This window comes from Labrus mixtus, chromosome 5 (assembly GCF_963584025.1).
Source record: "Labrus mixtus chromosome 5, fLabMix1.1, whole genome shotgun sequence".
NCBI classification, from domain to species: Eukaryota; Metazoa; Chordata; class Actinopteri; order Labriformes; family Labridae; genus Labrus; species Labrus mixtus.
In genome coordinates, this window is record NC_083616.1 from 22,694,554 (window position 1) to 22,715,751 (window position 21,198).

The 21,198-nt window shown below is 38.5% G+C and overlaps 1 protein-coding gene across 1 annotated transcript in view; it reads right to left on the reverse strand.

Moving 5' to 3' along the window:
* The window catches only part of gpat2 (glycerol-3-phosphate acyltransferase 2, mitochondrial), a 122,543-nt gene extending 101,575 nt beyond the window's left edge, over nucleotides 1–20,968 (reverse strand). The window contains exons 1-2 of the mRNA XM_061038616.1: nucleotides 20,909–20,968; nucleotides 10,089–10,151 (exon numbers count right to left, since the gene is read on the reverse strand). The gene's annotated coding sequence lies outside the window, so the exon portion shown is untranslated. The remainder of the gene's footprint in view (nucleotides 1–10,088; nucleotides 10,152–20,908) is intronic.
* Between the last annotated feature and the right edge of the window lie 230 nt (nucleotides 20,969–21,198).

Sequence of the window (21,198 nt, forward strand, 5' to 3'; positions counted from 1 at the left end):
GAGTCATACTGTGACAGCACACCAGTCCTTAGACAGCAGACTAAGACTTTAAGGCATAACTTCCTAATGACATATCTACATGGGGGTGGACAATTACACAAGGAGCTTGGTACAATACAATTTAATTAAATGAAGTAGCACTGTAGTGATTATAATAATGGTCATACAGTTTCAGTATCTTCTCTTCCCATGTGTTTCTGGATTTTGTGACTAATTCTTAATTAAATTAGTTGGGTGTTGGCAATAGTAAACAATTTGCATAATTTCAAAAATCATTAAACCATTTAGTGCCCTTTTGCTCCATTCAAAGCATCTGCATTTGCTAACCTGTTTTTTCGCTCATTTAGCAGGTTTTTCCTTTATGTTGATGTTAACAGCAGGCAAGGCTGCAGCACAGAATTGCTAAAAAGCATAATTGTGTTACACAAAAGCATAAAGATAAGCAAAAGCCATTTATTTGCTTTGTTTGTTCTTTTTTGTTTGTGCTGTGCTTTCTCATCTTAAAAGGACAATGATAAGCATTTTAAACCTGCCAGCAATGGCTCTGAAACAAATGAACTGTCCTATCCATGCGTCTGTCCATCCATCTACCCATTTATCTTCTCAGCTTACACAGGTCCTGGTCATGGTGGCAACATGGCCTTCTGCCAAGGCACCTCCTCCAGCTATTCCTATGGGTGTTCACGGCCCAGAATGTAATCTCTTCAATGTGGTGTGGGTTAGCCTCCAGTTGGACCGGCCTGCAACAACTCCACAGAGAGCTGTCCAGGATGCATCCTGATACAATGCTGAAACAGTTTTAAATGGCTTCTTTCAATTCAAAGAGGACATGGTTTGCCTTGGGTTAGCTAGTTCTTTATATGTGCAAACTACATTATAGCAAACCTTCCCAAATCAGCGCCTGAAATTTATTTTTGTATCGGGGGGGAATTCCTCACCCAAATTCTTCATATAGAATTTTTTATATTATATTCTGCCACAACATGGATTTTAGCTGTACCGTCATCACTGGCTTAAACACAAGCCACAGTGGTGGGTAAATAAAAGTAGTGTTAAATAGTGATTTGTGACAGACAGCAGCTCAGATCCAGTCTCCTGGTCATCTGAATGTTTCTCTCTGACACGCAGATCAGAGCCAGTTCTCTCACTGACCAAAGGGCTTCCGCCTCCTCCTTATGTCAGAGCGGTTATGAGTGTTACAATAAAAGTGAACTGTGGCACAGAAATAAGGAAAATGTATATTCTCGTATGAAGTACCGTAAAATCCGGAATATAAGTCGCACCAGTATATAACACGCATCCTGTTTTAAAGGTCTCTTACAGAGAAAAAAATAGTTTAAACTGTTTTCCTGCGTGACGATTTATATTGTGTTCAGAAACGTCTACAACGTGCATTTTCTGTGCAGCTGTGTCGCTCTTTTAGTTCCGTCTGTTGTCACTTTCGGGAGTTTGCGCTCCTACTAGCTACAGTACCGTAGTTGAGTTCTCAGCCTACAGTTGTGAATCAGAGGAACAGACTCCTGGCTTGCGAGTCGCGCTGCCCGACTCCGCTGGTCCAGGGCTCCACCACTGGACTACAGCAACGATGTCCACACAAGGATAACATGTCGATGTGAGACAGAAGGCAGAAAATAGAACTTGCTGTAAACAAAAGGGCTTCTGTTACAATTGTGATTATTTTTTAGAACTTTGCCTATTGACCGGCCAATGACCAGAATTTGCCTATTTTCAGCCTGCTCAGCCAAGATCAGTGACCGGCTAGTCCCTCAAATCTATCAGATTCTGTGCCATTATCAGATGCAAACAAATGAACTGAGAGTTTCATGCCATGCCAGCAACACAAACAGCAAACCGCAATTTCCACATTGTCTGTGGCAATCTGGGCAGATAATCGGTTCCAAGCAGGCTTGAGATGGAAACACCACCGGGATTGTCGGGAAGGGGGAATTGGACCTCAAATTGGCCACTTTATCCTGTAGTCTGAACCAGGCTTAAGACACTTGAAATTAATGGAGCATCGATAGATTGTCATGTTAACTCACCGGAATCCAGCTCCAGTTTCCAGCATTCTCAGCCCTGACTGGTGACCTGCTGGTCCTCACAAGTAAAGCTGATTTTGTGCCGATCTCAGACTCACACACGCGAGCATTTTCATGCCGTGCACACAGTGACAGACTAACGGACGGCCATACATGCAACAAACTAACATGTCATCAGTGTAGACGTGGGGTGCTCATCATCAAAGGTTTGACCTACAGGAGGATAAACACACACTGTTTCCCTGCACATGTGTCCTCTCTCTCCATGGCGGATCCCCGCCCTTGCAGGCAAAATATTTGATTAATAATGCCATTATACAGATTATTATTGATAATTAACAGATATAAACATGATGAAAACTCTTTGCAAACTAAAATGCTTTTCACCGAGGTAGTGAGAAACAGAAGTCATGTAAGAGTCTGTAAGTGATCATTTCTTCCGGAGTCTTGGAGAATTCAGCTGAAGAGAGTGAAACAGTAAACTTCTCTGTTTCTTTAATATGATTTATTAATGAGTTTAAAAACCTCGGGATATAAAGTTTTTAAAACGGCTGTTTGAATCTTTCTAGGAAGTGAAAATTTAACAAAAAGAATGCAATTCACATATTGAAATATACCTTCTTTTTATGTTTTAATTACATTACAAATATAAAGACACTTCCACCATAAAGAAAATCGCGTTGAGAATATTGAGGTAATAAAAGGTTTGACCCTCAAAGTGTTCTATGGGAGATTTATTTGAGTGAGAATGAGTTAATGAAGATGATCATGTAACCTGGTGAAGTTTTTTAAGATTTTTTGTAATAAACAGTTAACTTACAGTCAGTGTTTTACTATAAAAATAACATTAATTTCAAAGAAAAGGTCAAAAAATGGTTCAAGTTTGCTATTAAGTATAGTGCTATAAAGACAAAAAATTGGTAATGGCCAAAAATAACTACTGGAAGGTCAGAACAGGCAAAAATCAGAATCAGATAAAGTAAATTGCAATCGGTGCATCTCTACTTAAAATTGATGGAAGGAGGAAAGGATGAAATCAAATAATTTCTTACAGTCAAAATGCATTGGTGCATTTTAATCTGAAAATAAGATTGAAAATAAAAAAGTAAAACCCAACAGGCCTAGAGTTTAGGAACACTGAGTAATCGAAAAGCCAAGTCATGGGAATACTTTTTAATTACATAAAAATAATGACAAATTTCATCCCCTGACATCAAATCAGATAAACCACTATAATAGCAGGCCTGCTCTCTGAGATCAAGCCAAACAATTTATTAGTGATATGCACATACATCCTATCAAATGCTCTCCAGGTCCCAAGTGAACTGCAGAGTGACTGAAGGAGAGAGATGTTGAGATGACTTCCACTGAAACAGACTGACAGAAAGGAGAAAGTGCGTCAAATTGATTAAAGGAAAAGAATGGCTTTAAAAGAGGACAGTGAAATTGAAAAATGCAAACAGCAAATAAGAGGGGGAGAAATTACAAAAACACCACTGGAGTGTTAATTTGGTAGAGCTATGAAGCCACTCATGCACTATAACAGGGCAGACTCCTGCAGGGAAAATGAAACAAATAAACACTCCATAACCCTCTCCCTATCACACAGATGTAATGGTACTACAGGCACTACCACGTCAAGTGGTAAAAACAATGCACAAACAAAGCATCACAAAGGGACTTGGGTACACAAAGGCCAATGCTATGGAAGTGAATTTACGTCAGCAAGTATCTGACGCACTGCCTTTTTTCTCTCCGATGAAATGAGCGCTCTGATCATACTAGCCAAGAGTCAGGGGTCTATAAAATGTTGCTGATGCTAAAGTAACCATCTCCATCAGAAGGAAGGCTCTGCATGGTGTAGTGAACTATTTGTATTAAGATATAAACTTGTCCTTGTTGTCTGGTAGACATACTTGCATACTAACCCAGTTTTTAGAGTACCAAAAACATTTCTTATTTCTGTGCATACCAATAACAACAATAAAAGGGCTACATTGATGTATCGTAAGAGATAATAGGTGTTTTCAGACTCTGTTCTGGGACATTTTGAAGAGGAACTATCCACTAGGCAGTTCCCTGAAAACTACATGGTGATGGCTGATATTAATCTTATAATTATGTAGTCCGCCAACAGTTGCTAGAGCAACATCACTTACTGTGTGTTTGTTGTGTGTGATTGGGTTTGTGAATAAATGTGAGTCTGAAATACTTTCAAAGATTTTTATATTCCGCTGTGAAGAGTCAAAATCGTGTAATGCCTGGATTTCTTTGTCGGTCCATTTATCTGTGTTTTTTTGTATTTATTTTTTATGGTTTTAACGGCAGTGGGATTTAAAAAGGGTGGTTGGTTGTATTGGATTGGCTCTTGTGTTTGACCAATCAACTTACCAGGACGTACTGTATGTACCAATCACTGTGCACTCAAATCACTCAAAGTCTCTTTTGTGCTGGGAATGCAGCTACTCTGAAGCAGGAGTTATAAATGTTGCACTAAAGGGGGTTATAGGAACTAAAAAAGTTAAAAGTTCCTGCGGTGCAAAATCAATAAGAAAAGGTGGGAGGGCTCTAACAGTTACTAGAACTATAAAATAAATTCTTATGACTGGAAATCCCCTAATATCAGCTAATGTATCAGCCTAGCATATTCACCAGTCAGGATCTTTTTAAAGGAACTTGCTTAATTTAACCTGCAGCCATCCATCCTACCATTATCTATACCACAAAGCAAAACATATTTGAACAGTCGCCAGTAGGGGGTGACACCATTGTTAAAATCTTTAGCACTGATGGCTTTGCCAGTGAAAGCATTTCATTTTATAGATTCTGATTATTATTCTGTTTATTTCCAGAGATATCATGAACATTACTATTATTATGCTAAACTAAGACATGTTACTAATAAACGGGTTTAACACAATAATCACATTGTAAAGCAGTGGTTCTCAACTGGTGGGTAAGGAATGAAAAAATTGTCCCCACAAGTGTTTCAGTGGGTTGTGAATGTGTGCCTAGAAAATAAATTGTGTAAAAAGTTAAGTCTCATGTTTTGTACTGCCACAGGTCCAAACTACAATTTTCCATCGAATAAATATGATAAATTGAAAAAAAAAATCTGAACTTTTGGTCACAATTTTTCTTTAAGGATTTGGTAGTGGGTCCAATTTTTACAAGACTGAGATTTAGAGTGAATTAGAGGGGGAATTTGGTAAAGCTAAGAACATCTTTCAAAATAAGTGGTGGGGAGATGTGTCAGTATTAGAATTAAGCAAAATGACACGGAAAGGAAAAAGGTGAACAAAAACTAACGCTTTGCAACCTGTTCGTAAAAATATATTTTATAATACTGAAATGTCTTCCTATTTGTACATTTCTTCATGGCTGTACTTAAACTCTGCCTTCATTTCACTGAGACTTAGGCTGCAACAAACACCAGAAATGTGTATTTATGGAAACTTGTATTTTATTTCCTTTTTGCTTAAATGGAAAATTAAGAAATAGTTTGTTAAATTAGCCTAAAACTGCCTCACCCCCCCCCCCCCCCCCCCCCCAAAAAAAAAAGAAAACAAGGTATGTATTGAACCACTGACTGTATTGTTGCATCCCTACCCTGCAGATGACCTAGTTCAAATGCAAACCAGAAGACACTCTCTGTCTTTTTAATAAGAAAGAAGCCTTTCTTCCCCATGCAACATTTTAGATGGAAAGAGGTTGGAACACAGCACGTGATGGAAGTGGTGGCTTGGTGTGATGAGATGAAGCAAAAATGAAAAGATACATTTGCCCCCACAGTAGATGCCCAACTAAAGTCTCCTAGCGAGCTTAAGTGTGACACGATGAGCAGTGATGAGAGAATAGCGGCTTTGTGTCAGAGCATATGCTGGAGGAAATTAAAAAGAGGGCAAAAGTAAAAGGCATACAAAACAATTCAGACAGTCTTCCCCAAGCTGTTCCTGTGGTTCTGCAGCAGTGCCACCTCAGGAGGAGGACAGAGAGGGGGTAGGAGTTCTGTGTCAGTTGACTGTGGTGCACAGACAGAGGTACAATCAGTTCTTTGAGTTAGCACTCACCCAGCAACTAAATAAGATTTAAAGACAAAGACAATCCTTAACAAATGATCATTTAAGCAGATTTCTGAATAAATATGAAAAGTGTCAAATCCTTGGTAACAGGCTTGTATTTATAAAGGCTTTCGATCTTGATATGTAAATAGAAAAAAAAACATATCTAAATAACTTTAGTATGCTAATAAGAGGACACTTTTTGACAACACAATAATTGCAAATAATTATCATGCAACTCATATCTGATTGATATGGATAACAATATAAGGATTTTCCTGCATTTAAAAATTTCAGACAACATACCAGTGCTACATCAAAACTTACTTCAAACGATGCCGGTACCTAAACGGTGCCTGAATCGATACTTTTCAGATAAAAAAAAAAGTAAAAAAGCAAGATGATGGTTGACAACAAAAAGAAAACACTTTGATTGCAAAAGCAATTTTGAACTTAAAATTGAGAAATATACTAATATTAATAAGCTAGTAACTAAATCTGATACAAAGCAACTCACCTTTTTGAGGATTTAATTGAGATGAAATGTATCTTTGAAAACATGTCATATAAGCTCAGATTTATTTTAAAACAATTACCGGTATATGAGCTTATATGCAATGTTTTTATAAGTCACTGTGTTCAATTGATTAAAACTGAGAAGATATTTTACCTCTGAGTGTCCACATTGTACGTTTTGTTTCTCTCCTGTGTCAGTACTGTTAAGTTGCTACTGCTCAAAACACCACATAATTACTGTATAGCAATAATTATGTTTACTCTTGTCACGACGCATGTGATAATGCTTCCTGCTGCCTGTTGTGTTCATTTCTGGATGCCATAAAGCAATATTGGACAACTCACTGAGCAGAGAAAGCAGAAAAGGTTCAGCATTTTGACGGTATTTTAACGCACACAGGACAGAGTTTTAAATGTATTTCAAAGAGCTGTAGTTCCAAGTAGGAGAAGCTACTGAAAAGAGTTTGTCGGCAGTGGAAGCTGGATTTAAAGACAGACAGCAGCCCTTCACCTTTATCAGGGGTCCAAGGGGAGCTGATGAATGAGGAGGAGGGAGGAAGAAGTTCCTGTATGCTGTAAACTCACAAGCATGAACCTTGGTCTCCATAAGGACCATAAAATTCAAGTCCCAGGACGTGAACAAATGATTCAACAGGAAAGTAAGCAGGTAAGCCAGTATAGTTGAAAAAAGTGGAGAAGGAAGCTTTGAAGTTTGCAGTCCTATACATTGCTGTAACACCTTTTCTTGAGCAGGGAACACCCCTTTCCGTGTACGCACCACGTCTTGTTCTGGCTGCCAGATGCTCCGCCAACAATTGTTATTTTACCTGGTTTAAGGCGAGACACAGCAGGCAAAAACATAAATTTTTTATGCACTGGTCAATTTTTAGTTCACTCCCTGAACATGTAATGTTTCTAACTACCATAAAGGAAATATCCAAATTATACATTTATGTGTATATTTTAATACATTTTGTCTGATCGCGGCGTTACATTTCTCATAAATTTGCCCGAAAGTTAGCATTCTAATGCGACGTGCAGTATAACGTCTGTTCTCTGCTGCCCGTCATGACTGATATCTCTGCAAAGCTCTCTCTCTCCTGCACAACGCTATGTAACCCAAGTAAGGACACTTCCTTTCTACCAGCAACCAATCGTGAAAGTTCAGAGGGGGGGTTAATGTTAAGAACGTAATCTCATTGGCTTGTGTTGGTTTCTGATAACGTGATTCGTTCAGACGCATCACATGGTATGCTTTGACACTTCCTTGTTTAGCTTTCCGCGGGACCTTTGAGGAATTAATCAAAATATCTTCGTGTAAATCAATGAAAAGAAAACAACAGTTGTCACTTGCAAGGGGATGTAAAAGGAAAAGTTGTGATGCATTACCTCGCGGAATGCCCTCGGGAAGTGCATCAATCCACCGTCTTCAAACTATCCAAAACGCAGCAGCCCGGCTTTTAACAAGAACAAACAAATGTGCCCATATCGCGCCAATTTTAGAATCCCTTCACTGGCTCCCTGTTGATTTTAGAATTGATTTTAAGATTCTTTTAATTACTTTTAAGGCACAACATGGGCTGGCCCCTTCTTATATTGCTGAGCTTTTAACCCCTTATGAACCAATACGCAGTCTGAGATCCTCTGGCAGAGCCCTACTGGCTGTTCCAAAGTCCAGGCTAAAAAAATAATCTAGTCTCTACTCAAGACATTCTTTTATAAAAATGCTTTTACTCTGTGATTTCATTAACTGTTCTTATTTTTATTTTATTAGTCTGATTTTGTTGTCTGCTTTTTTACTCTCTGCCTGTTGCTTTAATTGTATCTCTGCTTTTATTTTCTGTTGTAAAGCACTTTGTTACTTGTATAGAAAAGTGCTATGCAAATAAATTATTATTATTATTATTATTGAGCAGCTTTGCTATGAAGAAGCAAATAGCAATCATAAACAAGTAGAGCAGAGACATTTTGACAGCAAACACAGAAAAATAAAACTAACAGTAAGCCTAGCAGGCCAGACAGATGGCTCACCGTGCACACTGCTGGCGCCATTATTGCCCCCTTAACAAACAACACAAGCAAGTGGTAACTTGTATCATAGACAGAGCAGAACATAATACATCATATTAATTGTATAATAAATTAGGTTTGGGTGTGAGATGTGTATTTTCTCCAATAACACAATTATTCAAATTCCTAATATTGCTTGTACAATTGTTGAGCCAGTATGCACGATACATATGCACATGTACATTGTAGGAAAGGTACCACCACAGCCAAACTTTGAGCCAAAAACCCAGAATATTGAAGTCAAAAAATCTGAAAAATAAATGCCCTCATATGTTTTTCATTTTAGTTTCTAAATACATAAATACAAATCCCTGGGTAAGGACATTGTTGTTCAGTTACATAAAATGATGCACAAGTTTTCTCTGATAGACAAACTATTTCAGGGTTTCTACTAGTGTATTGCAAGTTTATTAAGGGAGCACTGTGTTAATTAAAAAACAAATGTGGAAAGTGTGACAGGTGTCAGACTCTACAATCAACTCCCCTACCCCCCAAAAAAAGTTCAGTACAATTTGTTAATAAGAAATTTAGAAATGAAAGCTAAGAGTTTTGTACTTTCAAGATTCATACTACAAATTGAGTTTTAAGAACTCACAGACACATGCATGTACTAACCAAACTATTCCCTTAGGAGTGTCCATGCAGAGTGAGACTGATGCACTCATTGCCCATGCAGATATCACAAATCACTGCTGCAGGTCCCTTGGCACAAGACCCTCACAAGGCCCAGCACTTCAAAAGCCCCACATGCAAATCAAATAGGGTATATCCCAGTTGGTTTAGAAAAAAAACAAAAAAACTAGGGCTTTGTTCATATTCTCTGTGTGAGGTTTATGATGCTGTTGTATCTGGAATAATGAGACTAGCCGTAAAAAAAAGGAAGCATCCTGAATGTACTGAGAAGTTCACCAGAGTTCAGATTGCCAATTTTCTTTTCAGTGAAACATATGTATTCTCATGTAGTATAGCAGTTTCATTCTCACAAAGAGATAACATTTATGTATGCTTATCACCAAAAATCTCAGATACTATTCCTTTGGATTTTCAAATACAGTAACTCTCAGCAGGCCATACTCCAAATTCAAAGGATGTTTTTTCCTCAGAAAAGCACTCCCTGTGATAATGATGACGGTGTGCAGTTAATGCAGTCCCTTGTAACATAGCAACTAAGTGACTTATTCAGTACATTTTCCATAGAACAGCTGTGGACCCCCGACCACGGCCTTGAGAGCAACCCCAAGGGCAGCAGAGCCCCCAGTACACCACTGGTGTTTTTTCTTTTCTAAATTGACCCAAACACATGAACACAGAGTACTATACTCAAGGATTCAGGCAAAAACAAAGTAAGATCAGCCTGCATTTGTTTTACAGTTTGAAATAGGAAGAGGTATTTTCGTCCTACCTTATTTTGAAGCAGCGGTTGAGTTTGTCTAATGAGGATGACACATGTCAGGACATTCAGCGTCTTAAATGAAACAAAGACAGTGTTAAGGAGCTAAAATTGAGGACGAATACTTCTGAATAGAGGGTGATGGGCCAATCTGATTAAAACAGTCCTGAAATCTAATAATTTCTCATCAAGATCATGGTAATTGTGTCTTTGTATTTCTGATCATAATGGCATAGAGAAAACTCTTCATGTTTAATTTATTACAGTTTGCAATAGTGCATCACTATAATACTCACCTGTGTGTCTGTGCGTGATCAGAGGGGGCGCAAATGAGGTCATGGGCACACATGACTCATTTTTTCTGTCTGTATGAACTGTATGTGGCAAATAACCCCCTCTACAGTGAGAAACAAATGTGTCCTGTCTGACAACAGGATGAGAATAAAGCCTTTAAAGGATGAATGTCTGACAAGAAAAACTCTGACTCAGACCCTGTTTGATTTCATTGAACTAACTCGTTTCTATCTACAGTGCAGTACACGTGCAGACATGCAGGGGTTGACATTATGTTAAATTTGCCATTGGCCTTCCAGGCCACACTGTTTTGTTGTAACTCTCGACTCTTCCGGGGATTTCTTTTTCTTCTTTGAATGCTGATTTTAGTCCGGCTTTTTTCGAGATCTGATGGTTTTGAAACCGTATCACCAAACGTGTTTTGAGAGAAAACCTGCGCTACAATCCGTATGCGAGTGTATAATTCGAGTGTAGTGAGCATGCTACCAGGAGTGACAGCAGTGAAGCTGTCGGCTGTCTTTCAACTGTGACACGCATGCGCATATGTTGATGCTATAGCAGTTATTAGCGTGAAGTTCTCAAAATAATTACTGCTAAAACACCATTATGATAGGAAGCGCTGTGAAATTGATAATGTGTTACTGCACTATTTCCCATTAATTAACTAGACTGTGGCGGCCCGCCATAGTCTAGTTTGCCCCGCTAGCATCAGGGAATTATTATCAACTGTAAGAACATTTAAAGTACAATTTACCTCGTTAAATGTGATGTGTGGCTGCAGTAGCCTACACCGGAATGTGTGATTGTTTTTATGTCCGTTCCCTAAAACGGTCTGTACCTTGTTTATAATATCTCCTGCAGAGTGTTACAACTCTCAGCCGTTCGGAGCTTTTCAATCGCTGCGCAGGTTTCGGAGGTTTTAAACACAAGCAAAGAGGTTTGATCAACCTGTCAGACAAAGCAGCATAACTAGTTGTAACAATAGATTTCGGAATCCTAGCTGAATATTCTTTTAGAACCTGAAAAACAACTTCTGAAAGAGCTGAACAAATCAATTTCGCTTAAAGATGCAGCGCAGCTCACCTGTTGTCTTGAAAAACTGCACTTTAAGTTTACTTACAAGTCTTCACATTAGATCAGACCTTTCTCTTCCTCATTATGGCAAAAATGTGCATTTAAAGGTAAAGGTGGGTCCGCGGACCGCACTTAAGAGGGAGAGAGCAAGAGCTACGGGCAAGCGAGAGTCCGGACAAGAAACAAAAAGTTAAATTGATCATCTGCTCTACTGTTTACATGTTAACCTGTGAACTACATGGCAGACTGCAGTCTCTGTGAACAGACTGATGCCGTCCAAACTGCTACAATGCGCGCTGAGTGCTCATCTGTCTCTGTGCGCGTGTCACCCTCCCTGTTCTGTTTATTATAAACTATTAACTGGCCATAAACCACATCTAAACCTTCAGTGTGTGATTTGATGTCTGTTGAAATGTTCTTAAATATTTTGAGCTGCTGTTAATACTCTAAAATAAGTATTAAAATTAATAAGTATTTAAAATACTGAACATTACAATTTATTAATAAATATATGCTTTTGCACAGCAAATAGTATGACGTCATAAAATAGAAGCATGTTGTGAAGAAACTATCCAAATTTGGACAAGAGGCTGGAGAGGAACGTTAATCATAACTGAAAGAGGAGTAAGAACAGTATACCGCAAATTCACTTTTTATTTACATTCATTTAGCTAAGTGCACTACAAGAGCACAAAATTGATGCATTTAACTTAAACATTTACAAATTTTTCTCCCGGGGGTGCACGCCCCCGGACCCCCCTAGAGGGTTCGGTGTCCCCCCACCATAGTCTCATGAAATCCTGTGGGAAACGCTGTACTATCTTTTTTTTTTCAGGCAGTATTTTAGCTGGCCCGAGCAGACTAGCAGAACATGCAGTCAGCTATGATTGACGGAGTTCAAGCCAGCGGGCCAGTCATAATGTCGAGCCCTGACACATGGATACATTATATGGTACTCTCTCACACAGATGTGACTTTTTCTTCAATTAAGTAGATCCATTTTACAGTTTGCCAACCCATGGTCCATTTAGCAACTACTGTTGCTAACCAAACTCCACACACATTTGCAGGTACTTGAGATTTGGGTTACTCTATGGAGCCACATGACACGTGCGGGCTTCGCTCCTCTCGTTTCCATTAGAGGGTGAAATGACATGATATCTCTGATCCTGTCAAGAGCTTAAAAAACACCATATAAGCCCTCAGCTGTGCGTTTCAATTTTTCTCACTTTTACCTTTTCATATATTTTGCCTTGCCTCAACCCACACCTTTGGTAGGTAATTATAAAACATTTTTATGGTTCCTGTCAAAAATTAATGGATAATGTAGCCTTGCTACTTCGGGTAACTTAAGTAAAGAATTTTGGGGAATTTGACTACCCTAAGACCTTTAAAGGTGCAATATGTAACTCTGACACCTAGTGTTTAAAATGTGTGCAATTCAAAATATAAGAGAAAACTACCCCCTCCTCCCTAGAGCTGATGCGCACCAGGTTGCCATGTCATGTAGAAAAATGCAGAGGCTTTTTAGGCTGGTTAGAATCAGTTACTGTATATCTGAACCAGTTCGCTTGCCTGCTTCCTTTGCTGCAACACCTGTTGGTTTGCTGTTTACCTGGCAAAACAAGGGGCATCCAAAACAGATGTTTGTGGGTGCCTTATAATATCTCTGGTCAAAACAATTATGGGGCTTTCCCAGTTGTAGAAAACACCTAAAAAAATCCTGATATTTCCAGGAGGAGCTGTATCTGTGAACCCAAACAGCATAATGTTTCGCTCGGACTTCACCCTGGTTTTCTCCTGCCAGACACCTAGTATTTTTTCCGCAGCAAGTCCGACTGGGCTGATGTGAGAACACAGCAGGATATTCTCAGGAGAATTCACCTAGAGCCAAAAGGAAGGGGGAAGTGACGTTTATATACTGTGACTGCTGCACAGTGCATACCAGGGGTTTTCCTGGCTCAGAATGGGCTTTTGGTGGGTGACTATACGCGCTGTAGTAAATATTCGACCCGCGTATAACAGTATAGTCTACGAGTCTGTATATTTGACAGAAATCTATGCATTTCCTGTTATTTCCGACCATTTTATAAATAATATTATCATTATGCTTAAGTTACTGAAACCCCAATTAAATCTGGTAAAGAATTGTTTTTTATTGCAACAGTGAAACATGGGAGGGGAGGGATTTTGAGGGAGAGGGGTGTAATGACATTGGGAGAGGGAAGGTCACATCCTGCCAGTGCAATTCACCCTCTTCCTATGATGGCTGCTCTTTTCCTTTTGTGTTTAAGTACATTTATTTGAGTTACTAAGGTATTATGTCAAATAATCACAGATTTAAATCACAGATAATTTGAAATATCATTTGATCAGATTAGGAAATTGGGAAATAATAAAAAAATATATTTGCTGGCTATAATGCGGCACTGTTTGACAGTCTGCATGGAGATGTTCACAGACTACAGCTGGCTGACGTTACGATTGTTAAGTTGTTGATTGTTGATAAAACCAGACACGGTGGAAGTGAACGGAGAAAAGTTTAACATCCGTTCCTGACGCGGTCCATTCGGATCAACCGTGTCAAAAGAAACGATAAGTCAATCAGCTGGCTATCCAGCGCGAGCCGCATGCGTAAACATACATACATTCAGAGAGGATTTGATTTGCAATTTGAATCGTCTTTTTTTCCCTTTGGCGCTGGGATACACCATGACTGCTACAATCTCTGTGCACGTAATAAAACTGCTGCATTACGTTTTAGTGTCATTCCGTTAAACTACACATCGCATTGATATAAAGGGATAGTCTCCCACTGTGAGGAGCACATGTGAACAGCCAGGTCAGGAAAATATCCGGAGCGGTCCTCCTGAAATTATGTAGATATTTTCTGGAGTGCATGTGTGAAAGCGGCTGTACAGTCCATTCACTATTTAATTCAGTATCTTCTGTCATCAGTATTTTTGTCTTAATCCAAAACTTCTATCCTACCAGTTAATCAAAGTACACTTTAGCTATTAAAATAAATTAAATGTTTATGCTGCACAATTGAATACCTCTCCCATAATACTGTACCTACATCTAAGATGTTGCTTTTTCTAAATGAAAGAACAAAATGACAAACCTTTCTGTAATCTTTTGGCCTTATTGCTTTCTTGGCTATAGCACCCCAACCCGTCATGTTTTTACTATTGTTAGTCCCTTTTGTGCATCCTCTTCTGAATTATACAAGTGTATGGCCCTTAAATAGGGTTTTGACCGAATTACTGTTTCCATTAGCAGTAGTGTTGACTGTTGCTGTCAGGGGCCAAATGCAAAACATTTGCATCTGAATTACTTAAACCCAGCTCACAAAAACTAGGTAAACAACATGAACGAATAGTCTCATAATGACTTTCACTGTTGATTTTGGTGGGGTGTGCTTTGCTCTAGAACTGCTCAACCTATGTCCTCAACACACAGAGCAAAGTAGAGCAGAGACAGAGACTTGATAACAAAGGGTCTTATTGTGCTCATGGAGCAAATATGGATCAGTTCAAAAATGCCTTGATACGCTTCAATAATGATCTTGCAGTTGGATTGGACATCCCTGCAATTTTTGTCTTTTGACAAAAGTTTTGTGGTGTTTTAAGGGAAAGTAACATTAATAAAAGGCTGATATTCTGTTTTAAAAAAAGATATGAATTCACAGTTGATAAACTACAATTAGCTTTCTTTTGAAACTATAATTGAACTAAGCGTATCTAGAGTTGCTAGTTACATACTGTTTCCCACAATTAAAGAGGTTGAGGTCAAAATATTTTGAATTAGATCTGTTGTCCATGCAGCCATCAATTATACATGGGGTAGGGTGCTAAAGAGTGTGTGGGGGGTTTGTCAATAAGCTGTTCATGTTGGCAGCACTAACTGAGGTCAGCTGGGACTTCAGCTAAGTCAGATGCTATTGACAAGCTAATTAAATGTTCCTAGAGACTATATACTCTAGCTTTATTGTCTCTATTTTTGTTCATTGTAATTATACAAAAGTCTATTCAAAACAATGTGTATAAAAATAGTATACAAATGGTCATGAAACACTTCTTGTAATTAATTTCATATAGTGGCTCATATCTCTGGATATTGTTATATGTCAATGTTTCTGAAAAACAATCTTCTGAAAGCAGCAGCACAACATATCAGAGAGGAGGCTTATCTCTGGGATTTATAGCCCCAGTTATTTTTATACACAGGAAGTCAATGTATATCTACAGATTTATGGGGACAGGAAAGAAATACAATTATAGTATATTTGCACATGGCTGCAAGAGAGCCCTGAAGAACACGTCTCTACATCTAATATAAACTTACATCTTCCACTGATCAAATTCACAAAATCCATGCTCAGTGTTTCCTGCTTTTACTTAGAAAGGGCTTTAAAAAATCTGAGTTCAATTTAGGGCTGTTAGATTATGGCCAAAGTCATGATCACAATCATTTGGATTGATATTGAGATCAAAATTATTAAACATGACTACTAATTGATTTTACAACATCTGAATCACATGCATTCATCAAACTTAAATACTCTGTAACACTAACATTTTGAACACTTGGAAAACAAGCAATAATTGAAAAAAAAAAAAAGGCCTGTGATGTACTCTTGTGGACAAAATATAACAGCAAACACTTTGAAACTTTACCACCTATGGACAAAACAAGTGCAACACGGCATAAGGCACATCAATTGTTAATATAGACGATCTTATTTTTATAATAGTGGGAAACCAAAATTGTAATTGAATTTCAACTGTACAACTGACTGCATGATGAAAAGCTGCATCATTTCAATTACAGTATTTGTTACCAAACCAATAGCGAAGCCCGTTAGAGGGCTAAGCAGTACATATTCATGGAACTGGAGTTGCATCCAGTAAACGAACGCAGCACTCTAACAGATTTTAAGTTTGAAGCCACAGACGCCGGAAGGCAATTACATGTCTTATAATACATTTCTGATTGTTGTCACCCGTAACCACCAGCTGATACCTGTATGACAAAGCCAAGGTGAGATGAAACAGAAAAGTCGCATTTCCACAGAACATGTAGGCGCAAACCATGGTGGTCTGATCTGAACGGAGCATCCAACATCATCCGGAGTTGCTATTGGATCTCACATAGAGATGCAGGAAAATATTAATAATCACATGGTTTTTTTTCTACAACGGTAGTTAAGGCAGAAAACGTGTGTTGTTAAGGTGGCGACCTTAACTATAAAGCACTGTGGTAAACACAGTGTGCTTAAATTGACTGTTTTTCTCAATGCATGAGCTAAAAAGGCAATAATTATATATAATTTTAAAAAATCATCATTTTACTTTCCAATAATCAGTCTGTAGCCTGTTATCTCTGACCCTACATACTCTGTAACAGACTGCTGAAACCTTAGCAGATCAGATACAAATAACTATCTTCCTTCACAGGCGTCAAGGTACACTTTCTAGAACAGATCAATAGTTTGACTGTAGACGGGCGAGACCGCAATAGCCTCCTAATTAGCCTTACACAAGTGAAGTTGAATCAAATGAGGAATAGAGCTTAATATGAAAAGGCCCTTAAACAACAATATCTCTATAATAATAAGTGTGCTCAAAGCACCACATGAATGAATATTTAATGAGACTTGGAGCACACTTGTGTTTTCACATTTGCCTTATAATTACAACCCCAAACATTTTCTGTTTACTGTCTTGTTGGCTCTTTGATATTCAAGAAACATCCCAGAGAGACATCATATACTTTAAGCTAAATCTCTTGAGTATTTGTTCATTTTTGTTGATGAATTTCATCAGTTCTGTGAGCCACTTAAGGGTCTAACTGCAGTCGCAGTTTTAGCTATACTAAGCTTTTTATTCAGGCTGTTTTTTTTGTTTACTAAGACACCTGCTGTGATTTGCTACAGTCTAAAATACAATATAGAACAATAAGTGTATATTAAGAGAAGTATTACTCTACTTAACTTCATTTCTCCTAGTGCTGTTTTTTTTTTACTTTTGTCTGAACAGGGTATTAAGTTTTCTTCTTTTTTTAAAGTTTGATTTCATATATCTTTCTGTCATCTGTGTCTGTCAAAGTTATTTTCATATCCCTCACAAAAAGAGTTTCCTCTTAATGAGACAGTTGGTGTAACTTTATCATTGAAGGTTTCATAATTAATTATGATTTTGTGGCAGCAGCCATTTAACTGATGCAGATGGCCTTGTGTGAGGGAAACACTGATATGAGTGTTGATTTTGAACACTCAAGCACTTCTACCAAATGTGCCTTCTGGGTTTTTTAATTTTCACAGAAATACCACCACATTGGGAAATTATTGACCCTGTTTACACTTGTCTTTAAGATGCTTTTCTGTGATCAAAATACTAATGGACAGCCAAGTCACTCAAACCAATCTGTCCTGCATCTCCAATGTGTCAAGCTGACAACATCTGTTCACCATTGATTACTGCCTACATCACACTTGAAGGTCACACTTATTTTAGCAGTCTATCACAAGCCAAGCACCAGACTTGTTTTACACTTGCTGGCAAAGAAAACAAAAACATTTCAAGAACTAACAAGAATGTTCAGTACTACTCCATTTGTTGAGATTGACAGGAAAAAGCAGTTTGTGACTTCAGAAAGTATGGAAGCGACTAGTGATCAGAATTTAAATGATAAAGCTAATTTGAAAATGATAATGAAATGGCAAAGTGGACGGCGCAGGAAAGTGACGTCAGACTTCAGCTCACAGGCAGAACCGTAATATGTACAGTCTATGGGCATAACGCGCAGTATGATAGGTGGCGGGTGCATCTTTAAAGCTGGTACAAGCTCCAAACTAGATGTTGCCCTGATTTTGGCGTTGTAGTCGATTATCTTTTAATAACTACAGAACAACCTCTGAAAGGGAGAGAGAGCTCATACAGACGGTCGAGAGGGAGAGTGTGTGCCATTACGCACAGAGGAGGGACATTGAAACTTTGTTCACAGAGCTGGACTGAATACAGTCTGACATTAGTTAGCTGTTGAAGTTTGAAATGTTTAAAACCTGTTTGAGCTGCTATTAATACTAAGTATTACTAATAATTAGTCCTGAGTATTTTTACTTTATAGCCTGTGAATTTGCGCAGCGACGTTTTTCTCAAGTGAAAACTGTCAACATGTCACTCAGAGAGAGCACGAGGGAAACAGATGCACATTGCAATTCTACACAGTTCTCTTCAGTTGATTTTGAGCGATTATTGTGAATGCTCTGCTGTGCCTGATGCTCTGTGCATTTTCAAAGTATTGAAGATGCACCCCGCCACCTATCTTACTGCGTTCTGCCTGGGAGCTGAAGACTGACGTCACTTTCCTGCGCCGTCCATTTTGCCATTTCACTTTCAAGTTGGTTTGAATTATGGGAACTTTTTAGCACGGCAAGTTTGAAAAAGAATAGCCAAAGACCTTTTCGTTTTCATCTGAATTATGTCATACAATATGCATACATAGAGAGCAAAAGTATAATGCAAATTGGATGACTGAATATTAATTTTAAATATAGGTCAAATAATGCACCTATATTCTGAAAATTAAAGAGCCCATATTATGCACTTTTTTGGGTTCATATATTGAATCTATGTACCTACTAAAGTATTTTCACAATAGCTAAAGTTCGAAAAAAGTGTCTGTTTTCATGTACTGCTGCTCCATGCACCGACTCGCTTCTGACTCTCTCTCTAAGGCTCTGAAGTGCCCACGTTCAGAGTCCCCACGTGCGCCAAGTCTGATCTGATTGGTCGGCCTGTCGGCTCTTCCGTAATTGGTCAGTCGCTCAGCACGGTTCTCGGAAATGTCCCGCCCCTTTTACCATATTGGGAATGCAGCCACTGGCTCCGTCCGAGGGTAGCAAAAACATTAGCACCTTAGCACTACTGTGCTACCGCAGGCTACGGCATATCGTGGGCGTGCTACAGAAGTTAATGGGCCTGCAACATCAGCTGCTGGGCTTGCCACAACGAGCCAATGGGCTTAGATCAGTGATATCACACTGACAAGATGTCACACTGGCAATTTTTTTTCGAGGGGGGCTAGAACCGAGTGTTACATGTTACTAATGCTGCAGCTAACAGGAGGACGTAGGAGAGGACGTAGGAGAAGCCGCGTTTCCGCGGACTTTGAATTTTTGCAAATAGATGTGCCTAAACAACATGCACAGGACACTTGGAAAACACACTAAAGAGCATATAAAATTAGAAAAAGCATAATATGGGCCCTTTAAAACACGTTTCTGTTAATGCATTTTCATTTTTAAATTTTCATTCGAATTATGATACAAATTTAACGGGACATTTTTGGAAAATGAAAAAGCAAATGTCATTTTCTACTTCATTTTAATTTAGTCAATTAATTAAGAATTTAGTTTAGTTGAAAACTAAAATGCAAATTAGATAAATTAGTCATCATTTTATTTTTGAGTCAAATAATACACCCATATTCTGACAATTAAAAAGCATTTCTGTTAATACATTTTCATTTACTTTATCATTTGAATTCTGATCACTAATCGCTTCCATACCGAAAGAACATAGGACATGTAAAATGGCACATTTTCACCACAACAACCACGTCATCCTGCCTAAATGACGTACAAAATAAATTAAGTCAAATATGTTCCAGAGCATCTCAGGAAAAAGCTTTTGCATCTTGGCAGTAATAAACCCTTTTATATAGCTGTTCACATGGCATGCAGTCAATCAAGATGTATTTTCAGACTAGGTTTTTTACTGATATAGGCTACATTAAATAGGTTTAAACCACGTGATGTCATAAGTGACAGTTATAACAGGAGGAGAAAACCTTGATTTGCAACACATGGCTTTCAGTGGGGTGCTGCTGCTGCTGCTTGACCATCCCTGTCAGCAACAAGCACAGAGATCTGCTTCAGCGCTTGAGAAAATGCAAGTTGCATTCGGCTAAGCAGACGAGATATTTTGTGAAAAGCAGCATATTTTAAAAAGGCGTTAAGGTTTCGTTTATGGCCACGGGGGTCGTGAGGCGTATTAGAAACAATGGCACAATAGAGCCGTACCCATAAAAGTTTAAAATGTAAGTTTGACAACCGTCAGTGAACGACAGAAAAGCGCAATAAGTAACTAGCCTTCGTTTTCAGCTAACGATGTGATGGCAGATATCCCTCTCCCGTCACTCACTTTCAAACATAAAAGCAGCATGGTCTAATCGATAAAATAGTCAAACAGTCGCCGGAAACCCAAGATGTGGTGACACAAGGTCTCTTGGACAAGAAATACGTTAGTTAACTTTCACTGAATTAATTGGTTCGATAGCTACACGTGCCCGGTCAATTAGTAAGCTAGCATACAGCAGACTCCACTTTTAAAAACTAACACGGCAGTTCTTCATGCAGTTGACTCGAATAGTTACAGAACATTAGCAGGCTTACTTACCAATAATCGTCTGAAAAAAAAAAACAGTGTCTGTTTCTGTTCAATTCTGTCCACCTGTGTGTCGAACTGCGCTCGCGCTTGCTCACGTCGCACCTGCACGACAACTGACCGAATAATGCCAGCTCGCGCGCGCATGCAGTTAGATCGTAGAAAAAAAATAATAATAATAATTAAAAAAAAAATTTTAAAAGTCAAGTATCGTTTTTTTTTATAAATAACTCATTAACTATTACGGCCGGACCCCCCCAGGAAAAAATATTCTGTCAGAAAAAAAGTTAATTTATTTGTAT